General features: G+C 43.4%; 1 long non-coding RNA gene across 1 annotated transcript; it reads left to right on the top strand.

Moving 5' to 3' along the window:
- The first annotated feature begins 9,271 nt into the window (after nucleotides 1-9,271).
- Nucleotides 9,272-15,222, top strand: LOC103796299 (uncharacterized). The gene is made up of 3 exons (XR_624027.4): nucleotides 9,272-9,340; nucleotides 11,881-11,985; nucleotides 14,469-15,222. It is a non-coding gene; the product is annotated as an uncharacterized LOC103796299 (long non-coding RNA).
- The last annotated feature ends 476 nt before the right edge of the window (nucleotides 15,223-15,698 follow it).

Consider the following 15,698-nt stretch of genomic DNA (forward strand, 5'->3'; position numbering starts at 1 on the left):
CCAGGAGGTGGAGGTTGCAGTGAGCAGAGATCATGCCACTGCACTCCAGCCTGAGCAAGACTCCATCTCAAAAAAAGGAAGTACACGTATAGACCCGTAAATACGTGTATGTATGTACGGGTCTATATGTGTAAATGTATGTAAATTTATTCTCTCTCAGGAAGGAACAAGGATTTTTCTGCCCTTCCCTAAGCGAAACCAACTGAGCAGAGTTGGCTCAAACTTCTCAAAAACAATTCACCTCTATACTTAGACCAGATCTGAAATATTTCAGCCCCAAAGTGTACCTGTGCGTGTGTGCGTGTGTGTGTGTGTGTGTGTGTGTGTGTGTGTCTGAAAAGTCACGAGGGATTCGGAACACAGTCAGAGTGAAACCATCGTGAGCCTAAACACATTTCAGCTACAGATGTAGCAAGTTTTGCTTTGGTTTTCAGTTCTGGGGTTTGTTTGGGTTTTTTTGGAGACAGGATCTCACTTTGTTGCCCATGCTGGGGTACAGTGGCATGATCATGGCTCACTGCAGCCTCCATCCCTGGAGCTCAAGCAATCCTCCCACTGCAGCCTCTCATGTAGCTGGATCTACAGGCATGAGCCTCCCCACTGGGCTAATTTTTTGTAGAGACCACATCTCACTTGGTTGTCCAGGCTGGTCTTGAACTCCTGAGATGTGTGGCAAGTTCTGATTGTTCACTTGCATCCTTTTCAAAACGAAAATGCATAGAGCCTTTCTTTTACCTGACACTTAGACATGAAATATTCTGCCACTGCTCTCTACATATACTCTACATTGTACACATCAACTTCTCACATCTGCTCTCATTTCTAGCAGTCCCAAGACCCCCAGACCCAGCAATCGCACCTGGCAGATGTTTAAACTTTACATTTAACACTGAAAAATGTGCCACCCCCTCATGCTCCTACCTACCCCTCCCACCTCCGGGCCAGGCAAATAGAGTGAGGACATGCTTGTCTGGAAAGCCGGTCTGAGTTGTCAGTGAGAGCAAGGATCCCCAAATGCTGATGTGAACCAAGTTTCCACCCATCCCTGGTGGCATAAGCCAAATCAGAACAATATAGTTTTCAGTAAAGCTAAATAAATGTGTTTCATTTTTAACTCAAATGATGTCCTCTTTATTTTTTGTTTCTTTTGAGGGAAATGCCGTGAAAATAGACTGAGATTAGTTGTATTATTATTATTTTTTTTTAATGTTCTTACTTGGCAAAATAAAAAGTTGGCCAACTTAGTCTCCTCAAAACGTATTCTGAGATTTTCGTAGTCTACAAATTCCAAAAGTCTGAGAACCACCCATCAAAGCAGCTGAGTGCAAGAACTGAAGGAAACGCATACACACTGAGACCTGCTGTGTGTCTGTCCCCATGCCATGCCCGTGCAAGCCATTTCATTTCATCCTTACAGCAACTTTCTGTTCCAGCAATCAGATTTTTGTTTGGTAGGGATGGACAGTGAGGTTTCTGGAGGTTAAGAGACTTGCCCAAGGTCACTCAGCTAGGAAGGGGCAGTGAAGAGGCTAGGATTTAAACCTAGGTTGCCTGAAACTACACACATTACCCCTCCACCACCCTGCAATGCCTCTTCCTAAATTCCCCTACACAATGGGAGATTCAGGAAAACATCTACGCTGAAGTAGGTGAAGCGCCTTATTCACAAGTCACCAGGAATAAATACATCCATAGATGAAGAACAATCCTTCCATCACAAACACTAGAGACAGAGACACAGAGAGAGAGGCAGCGACAAACAGACAGAGAGACAGAGGGATGAATCACTGTGTTTCACGGTCCACACACTTTCAATAGACACACGGCTGAAATGATGAAGGTGTTAAGTGCTGAAAAACTCAGGGACAAGCTGATTCAGGATGTGGAGAGGCGGGTCCTGGGCACATTAGCTGGCCTCTTCAGACACTGAGTCCCAGGAACAGGAACTGGGTACCGCACTAGCTGCCTTGTTACCAGACAGATGTACAGAAAGTGGCAGCCAGGGGAAAACAAGAATGATTAAGGGATGGAAGGATCCACGAGTGAAGATGAAGAAATAATTAGGCACAGCTTGGCTAACTCATAAATCAAGGACGATCATTCCATCTGCAAACACCAGCAAGGTGAAAAGAATCAGAGGAAGAAGAGCTGTTTACTGTGCATTCAGAGGTAAAACAATGGCTGGAATTAAGAGAATGCTAAAAGCGGGGAGTCGGACAAGTGGATTCACTGTGAAAAATCGCCTCCCTAGGGGAAGGGGCCAGAACCCCCGGGGGGCTGGAGACGCCAGTGAAATTGGACAAAACATCAGAAAAGGCACAGTGGGGAGGAGGCCAGCTCTGGGCCCCGTAGGTGGATGAGACGTGACCTGCGTTCTTCTTACTGCTTCCTCCCCTCCCTCTCCCTCCTCCCCTTCACTTCATGAAGACAGGATGGCAATTTGAGCAGGAAAACTGTAACAAATATTGCAGGGTGTCATAACATAAGTCTGGCTGGGTTTGATTTGGGGTCGTAGGAGAGAAGCACTAATTATCCCCAAGAAACCAGTCCACGACAGAACCATCCTGAGGACAGAGCAGCCCCTCACTGCTTCTCCCCAAGAACCCTGCGAGGGATCACGTGGCCCAAGCTTATTTATCCATAACCAGCTGTGAGAGGATGAACTGCTGGGATGAGCATGGCTCCCCTTCACTGCAGGCAAGATGGGGGGCAGAGTTTTGGCCTCTTCAGCCTCTGGAATCATCTGTCTGTGCTCCCACAGTGCCTTTTCGGGAACCCCTGAAGATGCCCTCTGAGCTCTGTTGCCCGGGAGAGAAGACCGGGGTTTCTGTCAGCCTTCCACTGGGATCAAAACACTGCCCAGTCTGTGAAGAATAGATTCTTGTCCCAAACACCTCACAGAGGAAAGGGAGACAAGAGAAAAAAGTTTCAAATGTAGATTTAGAAAGATCATAGTGCTTAGAAGGGGCTTTGAATGGAGCAGGTGAATAGTAGCTGCTTCTTGTGAAGGCACTGAACCCCAAGGAAAAAACCGAAATGCCGCGGATAGGTGGAAAACCACAAGCTCCTATTAGAGTCCGTCTTGTATTATAAGCCCACCAGGACCTAGTTCCAAGTTTCTCACATTGTCATGCATATTACTGGCGCTTCACAAAGGTTCATCATCAATCATGCAATGAAATAAACAAGAATCATGTGGGAAATAGAAAGGCTCAATAAAGAATGGGAGACAAAGTGAAAGCAAAGAACTAAATCAACCGCACGGCATAAATTATAAGCTTATTGAGGGCAGGGAACCTCTCTGCAAATTCTGCAGAGTTTTCTGTCCTTGGAGCTGCAAGCATTTAAGGGATAAGTGACACCAGCTAAAAAGTCAAGCATTTTAAAATAGTGACAACCCCCATGAGGTGTGTTTCAGCCCTTTTTCAATTTCTCTCCTTGGTCTCTTAGTGATATTTTTCCCCTCATAAAACAGGCAGTCCAAGTTTTTAGTCTGACATGCTTCTCAGAACTGCCTGTTGGCTTTAAATGAGCTAAAGGGAAGTAATATATACTGCCGGTTTGGAACATTATGTCCAGCCATTGACGATGCGGCCAAGTGGCCTGACTGGAGAGTGCTTGAACCCTGGGCTCTTCATCTCGGGGCCACCTTCTCACACTTGTAGACATCCAGCACAGACTCTGAGCAAGGCACAGTGCTGACTTTTGAAGGAGGCTGCAGGACACTAGAAACAGAGGCCCTTGAGGACAGGAGGGCTGCAGTGTTCATTTTTGCCTACTACTCAGGAAGAGAAGGATTACAAGCCACCATTTAGACTAAGTCATCTTTTTTTTTTTTTTTTTAAACGGAGTCTTGCTTGTTCTGTCACCCAGGCTGGAGTGCAGTGGCAGGATCTCAGCTCACTGCAACCTCCACCTCCTGGGTTCAAGTGATTCTTCTGCCTCAACCTCCTAAGTAGCTGGGATTACAGGCCCGTGCCACCATGCCCGACTGATTTTTGTATTTTTAGTAGAGCTGGGGTTTCACCATGTTGGTCAGGCTGGTCTGGAACTCTTGATCTTGTGATCTGCCCTCCTTGGCCTCCCAAAGTGCTGGGATTACAGGCATGAGCCACCACACCCGGCCTAAGTTATCTTACTTAGTCTAAATGAAGGCTCAGAAATGAAGTGTTAGGGTTCAGAGAGAGAGAGAGAGAGAGAGAGAGAGATGGCACCAATCCACAGAATGAGGGAGCACACCCCAGGGCAGGAAGGGGAAGGCCATACCGGAAGGACTAAGGAACCCAAGACAAGCCACGTGATTTCATTGATTAATCACCCCCACACACATGGGCACATCCACAGAAGACACAACTTATAAGGCATTTTCCTAGAACCAAGGATAAAAGATGTAATTCCAGACTCCTGGGGTCATTATGTACACACAAGTCACAGAAAAATGTAAACACATATCTATAGCAATGGGATCATTACAATAATGGTAATAAGAGGGATCACAGATGATTTTGAGAATGAACTGTGGATTAGATGCTGGTATTTGTGTTCATGTTATGTTTCCTGATTTTGACAACTGTAATGTACTTTTTTCATGTGTGTAATGGAATTTTGCTCTTGTTGCTCAGGCTAGAGTGCAATGGCACAGTCTTGGCTTACCACAACCTCTGCCTCCCAGGTTCAAGCAATTCTCCTGCCTCAGCCTCTAGAGTAGATGGGATTATAGGCACCCAGCTAATTTTTGTATTTTTAGTAAAGACATGGTTTCACCATGTTGGCCAGGCTTGTCTCGAACTCCTGACCTCAGGTGATCCACCTCAGCCTCCAAAAGTGCTGGAATTACAAGCGTGAGCCACCACACCTGGTCTGTAGCATACTTCTATTAAGAGAATTTTCTGATTTTAGGAAATATATTATAGATGAGGAAGTGAAAGGCTAGAAAAAAAATGTAAAAAATATTTTTAAAAAATAAAAAGAAAAGAGTTTTAATTAAATTTTTAGGAAAAAATTAAAAAAAGGAAATATACGCTGAACTAGTTCAGAGTTTTTTTTAAATTTTGATTTCTTTTTAAAGGCGCATATGCAATATCTGTAGAGCACAGAGGATGAAAGACTGATTACAAGTGGGTGAAGGAGGAAAGGAGAGGGAGAGAGGACAATCTCACCAAGGATTTTATTTCAGTAAAACATAAAAGACAGAGGAGTTCATGAGAAGAAGAGGGATTGAAGACAGAAAAAAATCACAATGGGAGCAAAGTTACGGCCCAGAGGTAAAAGCAGGAAGGGGCAGGGCTGCCCGGGAAACATTAGAGTCGGGCCCACCAAGAATTTTCAATGTGTGAGGAGGAATGTGGATCAAACACCAATGGGACAAGACTTCGAAGGGACTTAGGCTTGTGTGAGGCAGGGCTTGGCACTGGAAAGACGAAAAGAAATTCCTCATACACACAATTCTTATCTGCAAACCACCGCTGTCTATTTTTGCATGTGCATGACATGCATGTAAAAAGAAAAAAAAAGGCTGAAGAATATTTTGAAAAAAAAATTTAAATCAGTATCAACTAAGCCAAGAAGGGTTGCGTAAACTCAGCTCCACCAATGTTTATGAGTAGCTGCCCTGTGCAAACATTGTGCTGGGCCCTAGGAACAGAGGGACAAAAAGATGTGGCTCCTGTCCTCGGGGTAGATCATAGGCTGGCAATCTGGAATAGCTTCTCAGACAAAGTGAGTTTTGAGCAAGAGAAGAGGGAGGTGATTGACAATCGGCCAGGCCTCCATGGGCTTGGCCTCTTCAAGCCTACCATTGAACTCTGGGGCTGTGTTTGGGCTCCACTGTGGTTGGTATTCAGACATCAGAGCAGTGATGTTAGAAGGAAAGACCAGAATGGAAAGGCTACTAGGTGACCAGGATAGGGAAAAGGGCCTTCTGAGTTATGGATAATTAACCTGTGCTTAGCAACAGTGACAAATCCATTAGAGGTATGTAAAGAAATAAAATTGGTCAAGAAATTGAGAGGTTAATCTCATTCATTCACATTAACACAAAAATCCTAGAAACCTGGGCTGGGTGTGGTGGCTCATGCCTATCATCCTAGCACTTTGGGAGGCCAAGGAGGACAGATCACTTGAGGTCAGGAGTTCGAGACCAGCCTGGCCAATATGGTGAGGCCCCATTTCTACTAAAAATACAAAAATTAGCTGAGCATTATGGTGGGTGCTTGTAATCCCAGCTACTTGGGAGGCTGAGGCAGGAGAATTGCTTGAACCTGGGAGCCAGAAGTTGCAATGAGCCATGATTTTGCCACTGTACCCCATCTGGGTGACAGAGTGAGACTTTGTCTCAAAGAAAACCCCCAAATCTTAGAAATTGAATTCAGGAGCATATTTTAAAAGATAATATATCATAACCAAGTAGGGTTAATCTTAGGTCTGCAAGGGTCTGTAACAATAGAAGGTCTTAACAATAAACCTGTTACTTAGGTCTGTAACAATAGAAAAGCTATATATATAATTCACCATATTTATAGATCAAGGAGAAAAACCATATCATTAAAAAGATGCAGAAAAAAGCGTTTGCTAAAATTTACCACCAATTCATAATGAAACTTCCCATCTCATAGTTTTTACCAAAAAAATTACATCAAACATCATTCTTCAAGTTGAAATGTTAGAAGCATCCCTTTTAAAATCAGAAACAAGACAAAATGTCTACGTCAACACTTCTTTCCAACATTGTACTTGAAGTCCTATCCAGTGCAATATAAGAAGAAAAGTAAAATGCGTAAGTTTTGGAAAGGAAGAAACAAGACTGATATTATTACAGAGAATATAATTGTTTACTTAGAAAACACAAAAGACTTTATAAAGTGCTGGAGTGATTATAATTTTTAAAGGTTTAAAGAAGAGGACGGGTAATATGAATCAACTGCATTTCTATACTCTAGGGATAAACACTTAGAATGCATAATTTAAAAAGATGCCAGTTATAAAAGCAACTAAAATTAAGGAATAAACATGATGTAAGACATTGAAGAACTTTATAAAGAAAAAAAATCTTAACTTTATTGAAAGACATGAAACAAAATTTGAGTAAATGGACAGATGGATAAAATGTCATAGAATGAAAATAACGTTGACAGGTACAGTGGCTCATGCCCGTAATCCCAGCACTTTGCAAGGCCAAGGCAAGAAGATCTCTTGAGCCCAGGAATTTGAGACCAGCCTGGGCAACATTGTTAAACTCCACCTCTACAAAAATCACAAAAATTAGCTGGGTATGGTGCTGCATGCCTATAGTCCCAGCCACTCAGGAGGCTGAGGTGGGAGGATCACTTGAGCCCAGGAGGCAGAGGTTGGAGTGAGCTGTAATTATGCCACTGCCCTGCAGCCTGGAGGTCAGAGCAAGATCCTGTCAAAATGAGAAAAGAAGAAAGAGAGAAAGACAGAAGGAAGAAAGAAGAAAAGAAAGGAAGGAAGGAAAGAAGAAGGGAGGAAGGGAGGGAAGGAAGGAAGGAGAGAAAGAAAATGACGTCAATTCTCTTCAAATTGATCTACAAAGTCAACTGAACTCTAGTTAATATCTCAGGGATTTCAAGGAAGTTGGCAAGCAGCCAATTCTAACATGTATATGGAAGGATGGCGTCCTAAGAGTAACCAAGTCTTCATGTATAAAAACATAATATAAAGTTATGGTAAGTAATAGAGTGTGGTATGGATACAGGGACAAACACATTGACAATTGGAATTGAACAGAATCCCCCAAAGCGAATCTGCGCGTATATGGAAACCTGATTTATGACAGAGATGGCATCACAGACCACAGGAAAAGGATAGATTATCTAATAAGTGGTGCCCACAATTTGTTATTCACATGGGGGGAAAGATAGGTCCCTATATCATACCATCGCCAAAAGAAAATTCTGTGTAAATTAAAAGCAAAATGTACAAGGCAAAACTTTAAAACTTTTAGAGAAAATATAGAATTCCTTTATGATGTTGGGACGGGGCAAGATTTTCTATACAAGGTATAAAATCTACTAACCATAAAATGAAAGACTGATATACTATAGTAAAAATAAGAACTTCTTTCAAAATCCATTTTCCAGAAAATGAGAAGGCAAGCCACATAGCGGGAGAAGGTATCTGCCTCAGCCTCCCAAAGTGCTGGGATCACAGGCGTAAGCACCATGCCTGGCTCCTGCCTTATTTTTAACCTCAGCATTTATCATTGTCATACATACTATCTATTTAAGTAAATGACGTCTACTGGGGAGAGCAGGAGACAGGCAATCACATCAGGAATTTTGGTGTATTTTGTTCACTGCATACGTAATACACAAGAGTGCCTGGCACATAGCAGGTGCTCAGTAAATATTTGTTGATTAAACAAACTCTTACAAATCAATAATAAAAATACCAACCGCCCAATAGAAAAATGAGCAAAAGATTTAAACAGAATTTTCAAAGAATAAAAACCACAACTAGTCAATAAACATATAAAAAGATGTGCAAGTTTATTAATAATCAGGGAAATGCAAATAAGACCAAAACTAGATACTATTTTACACCCACCAGATTGGCAAACATTAAGAATTCTGACAGTTCTAAGTATTGGCAAGGATGAGGAGCAGAGGAAATTCTTAATACACCTGCTACTGGGAGTGTAAATTTAAAGAGACTCTTTGGGAAACAATTTGAGATTGTCTTGTAAAGGTAAACATGCGCCTAGCCTACACACCAGTTGATGTATTCCTAGGCTTACAACCTGAAGCAATGCTGTGTGGTCCTGGTGCTGATATGTGAATAATCTGTTAGAAATACAAAAATTTAGAGTAAGCATGTAAAAAGGTTTATAGCAACTTGACACTGACACATTCTATTTATTTGTTTAGATATTTTTAAAATCATAGTGAAATATCCATAACATAAAATAGACCATTTTAACCATTTTAAGCATACAGTTTGGTGGCGTTAAGTACATTCACATCGACATGCAACCATCACCACCATACATCGCTAGAACTTCATTTATCTTCCCAAACTGAAATCACACACTAACACGGTTTGGCTGTGTCCCCACCCAAATCTCAGCTTGAACTGTAATTCCCATAATCCCCACATGTTGTGGGAGGGACCCAGTGGGAGGTAATTGAATCATGGGGGCAGTCACCTCCATGCTGTTCTCAAAATAGTGAATGAGTTCTCACGAGATCTGATGGTTTTATAAGGGGCTTTCCCCCGCTTCGCTGGGAACTTCTCCTTGCTGCTGCCATGGGAAGAAGGATGAGTTTGCTTCTCCTTCAGCATGACTGCAAGTTTCCTGAGGCCTCCCCAGCCATGCTCAACTGTGAGTCAGTTAATCCTCTTTTCTTTGCAAATCTCCCAGTCTCGGGTATGTCATTATTAGCAGCATGAGAACGGACTAATACACATACCAACAACTCCCCCCCGGTCCATATCAGCCACCAATTCTACTTTCTGTCTCTATGATTTTGACCACTCTAAGTATTCCTATAAGTGGAATCATTTAGTATTTGTCCCTTTGTGACTGGTTGATTTCACTTGGTATCCTGTCCTCAAGGTTCATCCACACTGTAGCGTGTGTCAGAATTGACTTCCTTTCCAAGGGTGAGTGATATTCTGTTGTACATAGAATATATACAATATATTCTATATACGCTTTGTTTATCCATTCATCCATCAGTGGATGCTCAGGTTGCTTCCATATGTTGTCTGTTGTGAAAAACCGCCACACTGTACTTATTGGATTATAATTTATGTCTGTTGAATATAATAATTAAAAATTCATGTTTATATTTTGTATGTCTTTGAATTCTTAAAATTTCATTTTCCAAGTAGTTAATTTTTATTGTATTTTACAAAAGTATCAGTCTGTGACAGATTGGAAAAAATTTCAAAACTCAGCATAGAGAGTTTAAGAAGCACCACCCTAGAGCAAGGGCTTTCAAACTTTTCTATGAACTGTAGTAAGAAAATCTCATTAGCTGGGAGTGGTGGCATAAGTCTGTAATCCCAGCTACTTGGAAGGCTGAGGCAGGAGAATTGCTTGAACCCAGGAGGCGGAGGTTGCAGTGAGCTGAGATCACGCCATTGCACTTCAGCTCCGGGTGATAGAGCAAGACTCTGTCTCAGAAAAAAACAGAAAAGAAAAAAAGAAAGTCCCTTCAAATCACAACCCAGGATACACAAATATAACTGAAACCAAAGTTTCATGGAGCAATATGTAGAAAGGAACTCAGTTTCTACATGAAAGGAACTCAGTTTCTGCTCTGTTTCTTTCTTCTTTTTTTTTTTTTTTTTTTTGAGACGGAGTTTCGCTCTTGTTAACCAGGCTGGAGTGCAATGGCGCAATCTCGGCTCACCGCAACCTCCGCCTCCTGGGTTCAGGCAATTCTCCTGCCTCAGCCTCCTGAATAGCTGGGATTACAGGCACGCGCCACCATGCCCAGCTAATTTTTTTGTATTTTTAGAAGAGACGGGTTTTCACCATGATGACCAGGATGGTCTCGATCTCTTGACCTTGTGATCCACCCGCCTCGGCCTCCCAAAGTGCTGGAATTACGGGCGTGAGCCACCACGCCCGGCCCTCTTTCTTTCTTTTTTTTAAAGCCTTGATTGAATCTATCAAATCAATTTTATGACCCAGTAAAGACCATGAATCCCACTTGGAAAACCAGTACTCTTGAGAAAATCTTGCACATATGTTTCAGGATCCATGTACAAGAATGTTCCCAGTAGCATTACTGATAAAGGCAAACACGCACACACATACACACACAGGTGTGCACACAACCTAAACATTCATCGATCGGAGACTATGTAAATAAATTGGGATATATTTACTTAATAGAATATTACAGGGACCCAATCATGGTTATTGGATGAATTGGTAAACAGCTGTGAAAATGAAGTACAGCTACACCAAGCAATTTGGAAGAATATTAGAAATACAACGTGAAATGCAAAAAGCAAGTCACAGCCGACTCTATACTGAAGGAAACCATTTTCATAAATCTAAAAAAGTAAGCCAAACTAAATGCTCTATTGTTTAGGGTCACATATGTGTAATAAAACTATCCTAAAAAGCAGGGAAATGATAAACGCAAAATTCAGGACAGCAGTTACTTCTGGGAGGTAGGCAGGGGGCGGGCTTAGGCAGTTCACAGGCAGCCAACAGAATTGGAAATGTTATTTAGTTGGGCAGTTTACAAATGTTCATTTTATTATGTATGTTTTGTACTTAGATATATGTTGTATATACTCCTTTCTCTATGAAGCATTTTTTAAAGATAGAAATGTAGTTGATGAAATTGGAGGACCGAGAATTCTACACACATTGAGCAAGCCATCTAACTCTTTCATGGATATATCAAAATGTCAATAAAATAGCCCCCCCCACCCCCAGCCGCCGGAGCTTTTTCCAAGATTTCGAGAAAATAAACATTTGATAAGCATTTGAGGGTCTGGTTGAGAAGTGTATCAAGACAAGTTTTCACCTTTCCCCTTACAACATAACTACCCCAGTCCGCTCCTCATACCCATACCATCAACTCTTCCCCCACCCCCAACTGCTTCCAACAGCCATAGAATGTTCCTCTGCCTCCCTGATTGCCAATTGCTTTTAGAATTCTGGGTTGCGGACCTGGAGTGACCAGAGTCCTTCAGACTACAAACCCTTCAAGTGCAGGGGCCCAGCCTTATTCTTCTCTGTATTTCTGATCTTCAGCCCAGTGCCAGGACAGGGCAGGTGTTCTGTAGTTGTTTTCCATATGAAGAAGGAAGCACCTAAGGAAAGCATAACTGACAACCCACTAATGCTAAAGATGGGACACCGCTGGTCATTGTGGATGTGTGGGATTATTTCAGGCTGTTCTGACTCCTGATCAAGCCTGAGACAGAGTGATGGGCGTGGCTCCCCAAAAGGTGTTTATGAATCAAAAATGTGAGGGAAAAGGTAAGATGAAGTCACAAGTAAAAATGTGGAAGCAATAGGCTCAAAAAAAAATTAGAAATCTTGACAATTTTTAAAGTCCAACAGGACTTACCAGTAAATTGGCGATTATTATCTTTTTTCGCACTTTTTTTGGGGGGTCACTCTGTCACCCAAGTTGGAGTGCAGCGGCACGATCACTGCTCACTGTAGCCTCCACCTCCCAGGTTCAAGTGATCCTCCCACCTTAGCCTTCCAAAGTAGCTGGGACCACAGGCACAGGCCCCCAGGCCCAGCTCATTTTTTTTATTTTTAAATTTTTGTAGAGAAGGGATCTCACTATGTTGCCTAGGCTGGTCTCGAACTTCTGGAACCCAAATGATCCTCCCACCTGGCCCTGCCAAACTGCTGAGACTACAGTCATGAGCCACTGCACTGGCTCCCACTTTCATTTTTATCATAGTGCATCACAGAGTGTCCTCAGGCAGAACACAGTGGTTAGCAGTGTGAAATATGCTAACCCATATACTCATTGTCGAAGGACACTGTCTGGGTTTGAATCCTACTTCTTCCACTTACTGGATGTTGTGGAATGAGCGTGTGCATCCCCAAAATAATTCCTGTGCTGAAATCCTAGCCCTTGATGTGATGGTGTTAAGAGGTGGAGCCTATGGGTGACAATTAGGTCAGGAGGGTGAAGCCCTCGTGATTGGATTGGTGACCTTATGAAAGCAACCCAGAGGGCTATCTTGCTGGATTTCCACCACGAAAGGATACAAGAAGAAGTGGGCAATCTGCAGCCCAGAAGAGGCCCCTGCCAACCCTTGCCCATGCCAGCAGCCTGATCGCAGACTTCCAGCCCCCAGAACTGGGAGAAATCAATGTCTGTTTATATGCAATCCACCTTACAGTATTTTGTGATTTTAAAAAATTTATTTATTATACTTTACATTCTGGAATACATGTGCGGAATGGGCAGGTTTGTTACATAGGTATACATATGCCATGGTGGTTTGCTGCGTCCATCACCTCATCATCTACATTAGGTATTTCTCCTAATGCTATCCCTCCTCAATCCCCCACTCCCTGCTATCCCTCCCCTAGCCCCTCAACCCCTGACAGGCCCTGGTATGTGATGTTCCCCTCCCTGTGTCCATGTGTTCTCATTATTCAATTCCTACTTATGAGTGAGAACATGTGGTTTTTGGTTTTCTGTTCTTGTGTCAGTTTGCTGAGAATGATGGTTTCCAGCTTCATCCACATCCCTACAAAGAACATGAACTCATCCTTTTTTTATGGCTGCATAGTATTCCATGGTGTATATGTGCCACATTTTCTTTATCCAGTCTATCACTGATGGGCATTGATTGGTTCCAAGTCTTTGCTATTGTGAACGGTGCCACAATAAACATACGTGTGCATGGTATTTTGTTATAACAGTTTACTGACTAAACTACTGGATAAGCTTGGGCAAATTACTTAACCTCTCTGAACCTCAGCTTCCCCATAGCACCTACCTAACAGAGTTGCAGTGACAATAAATGATTGTCAGAGTTGATCTTCACATAGAGAACAGTGCCTGGCACACAGCATTACCGTATCAGTGTTCTTAAATAAAATCCTTACCGAGATTGACAAACACTCACCCATGTACCCATGTGCCCTACTGTACTCATGTATTTGTTGTCACGCGGGTGCTTGGACTTCCGCTGGGGGAAAGCAATTTCTGCTGCCTTTTCCATAGTAAGCCCTTGAATGCTTTCATCTCTATGGAGCTTTGCTGCAGGATCCTTTGTGGGGCACACTTGAAGTCCTGTTGGTATCTCCTAAGATGATCGCCTTTAACATGCTTGGATTCCTGACATTCTTCCCTCGTGTGCTAGCCCAGCATTCTCTGTGCTGTTCTCACCGTCTCTCCTTCCTCTCCCCTTTCTTCTTTCGGACTGTCGCAGCAGCCTCCGAACAGACTTCCCAGCCTCCAGTCTCTGCCGCCAGTTCATCCATGGCTCCAGGACACACGAAATCTTCCTCCAACAATGCTGTCAACATCATTCTCGCCCACCTCCTTCTACTCAGCACCCTCCACTCCCTCATCACTGTGCACAGAGCAGTGTTCAAATTCCTTAGCTCGACTATTCAGAACCCCCAGAGTTAAACCTTAGCCTCCCGATCTCACTTTGCCTCCCTTGACTTGTCTTTTTTTTTGTTTTTTGAGACGAGTCTTGCTTTGTTGCCCAGGCTGGAGTGTACTGACACAGTCTCGGCTCACACAACCTCCGCCTCTTGGGTTCAAGTGATTCTCCTGCCTCAGCCTCCTAAGTAGCTGGGATTACAGGGGCCTGCCACCACACCCAGCTAATTTTTTGTATTTTTAGTAAAGACGGGGGTTTCACCATGTTGCCCAGGCTGGTCTTGAACTCCTGACCTTGTAATTCGCCCACCTCAGCCTCCCAAAGCACTGGGACTACAGACGTGAGCCACCGCGCCCGGCCTCGACTTGTCTTTCAAAACTTTTTGTTTGCAGTCTAGTCATCACCTGAACACCAGTCACGCCCTCTCCCACCTGGACAACATCATCTCCACTCCCAAGCCTGAAACGCTCTCCCCATGCCTTTGAGGTTAAGGTCTGGGAAGAAAACTCTAAGAAGAGAGAAAAGGGCACCAATATGGAGACCTTAGAATATAAAAAGCAGACTTAGTCTGTCTAACTTGTTTCTTGACTTGGCCATGATCCCAGGAATGGAGGAAGGATCTTCCTTTTCCTCCTCCTCCTCGAGAGGCATCAGAGCACCAGCTTTCGCTCTGTTACTTCCTGGCTGGGAAAGTTACCTACTCTGTGTCTCAGTTGTGCTTATGTCTTAAAGCGGCAGAGTAACAGTATCCACCGGAGTAGATGCGTTGCTATGCCTCCCAGCCTCTCCTTCAGGACCAGGTTACTTAATTCCCTGGCTGCAAGGAGTGTTAGCTGTGGACTGCTCACAGCTGAGTCTCTTACAGGAATTGCCCTCAACCGAAGGAAGTTGTATTGCCCAAGATGAGGTCTCCTCACCGGGGCAGCCTGCATCCAAAGATGACTCAGTGGGGTGTATGAAGGCCTGGCCTCCTCACCTTGATTGGACAACTCCAAAGGGCCAGCCCAGGTTCTGATCTCCCCCCAGAATCTCCTGAAGCCTCTGTTGGGACTGCGTCAGAGCCTGACTTCTCGCTCCACCCAATCCAGTTTCCTTTCCTTCTCACAGGTGTTGTTCCTAAAACTCAATAAACTGCCTACATGCAAATCTCTGACTCCGAGTCTGTTTCCCGGGAAACCTGACCTACAACAGCAGTTAGTTGGCCTAAGACAGCCATCTCAAAAATGGGATTTGGGAGCTGTGTCGCTAGCTGACTGACTGGTTCTGAGGACCCCATTATGAACAGTAGATAAAATCCTGGGGGCCCCCAGCATGCAGGTAGGGTGCAATTGCTAACACTTTCGCTGGTGATGAGCTGGCATGGAACACAGGTAGCTGTTAATATTCTAGAGGCTGCAGCACATCAAGCATTTGAGAGGTTCTGGATAAATAGCATTTGTAAAGACTGTAGAATGAGATGGCCATTTCTGGGGGTGGTGGGTGCTTAGATTCATTGGAGAAAGACAGTGAAAGACCCAGAATGATTAATTACCAATATAAGGCAAAGTGCAAGTGCTTAGGGATATCTTTGGCAGTGTATGAAGAGACTCATGTCCTGTACTCGAGAGTAGAGAAAATTAAGG

This window comes from Callithrix jacchus, chromosome 10 (genome assembly GCF_049354715.1).
Source record: "Callithrix jacchus isolate 240 chromosome 10, calJac240_pri, whole genome shotgun sequence".
Taxonomy (NCBI): domain Eukaryota; kingdom Metazoa; phylum Chordata; class Mammalia; order Primates; family Cebidae; genus Callithrix; species Callithrix jacchus.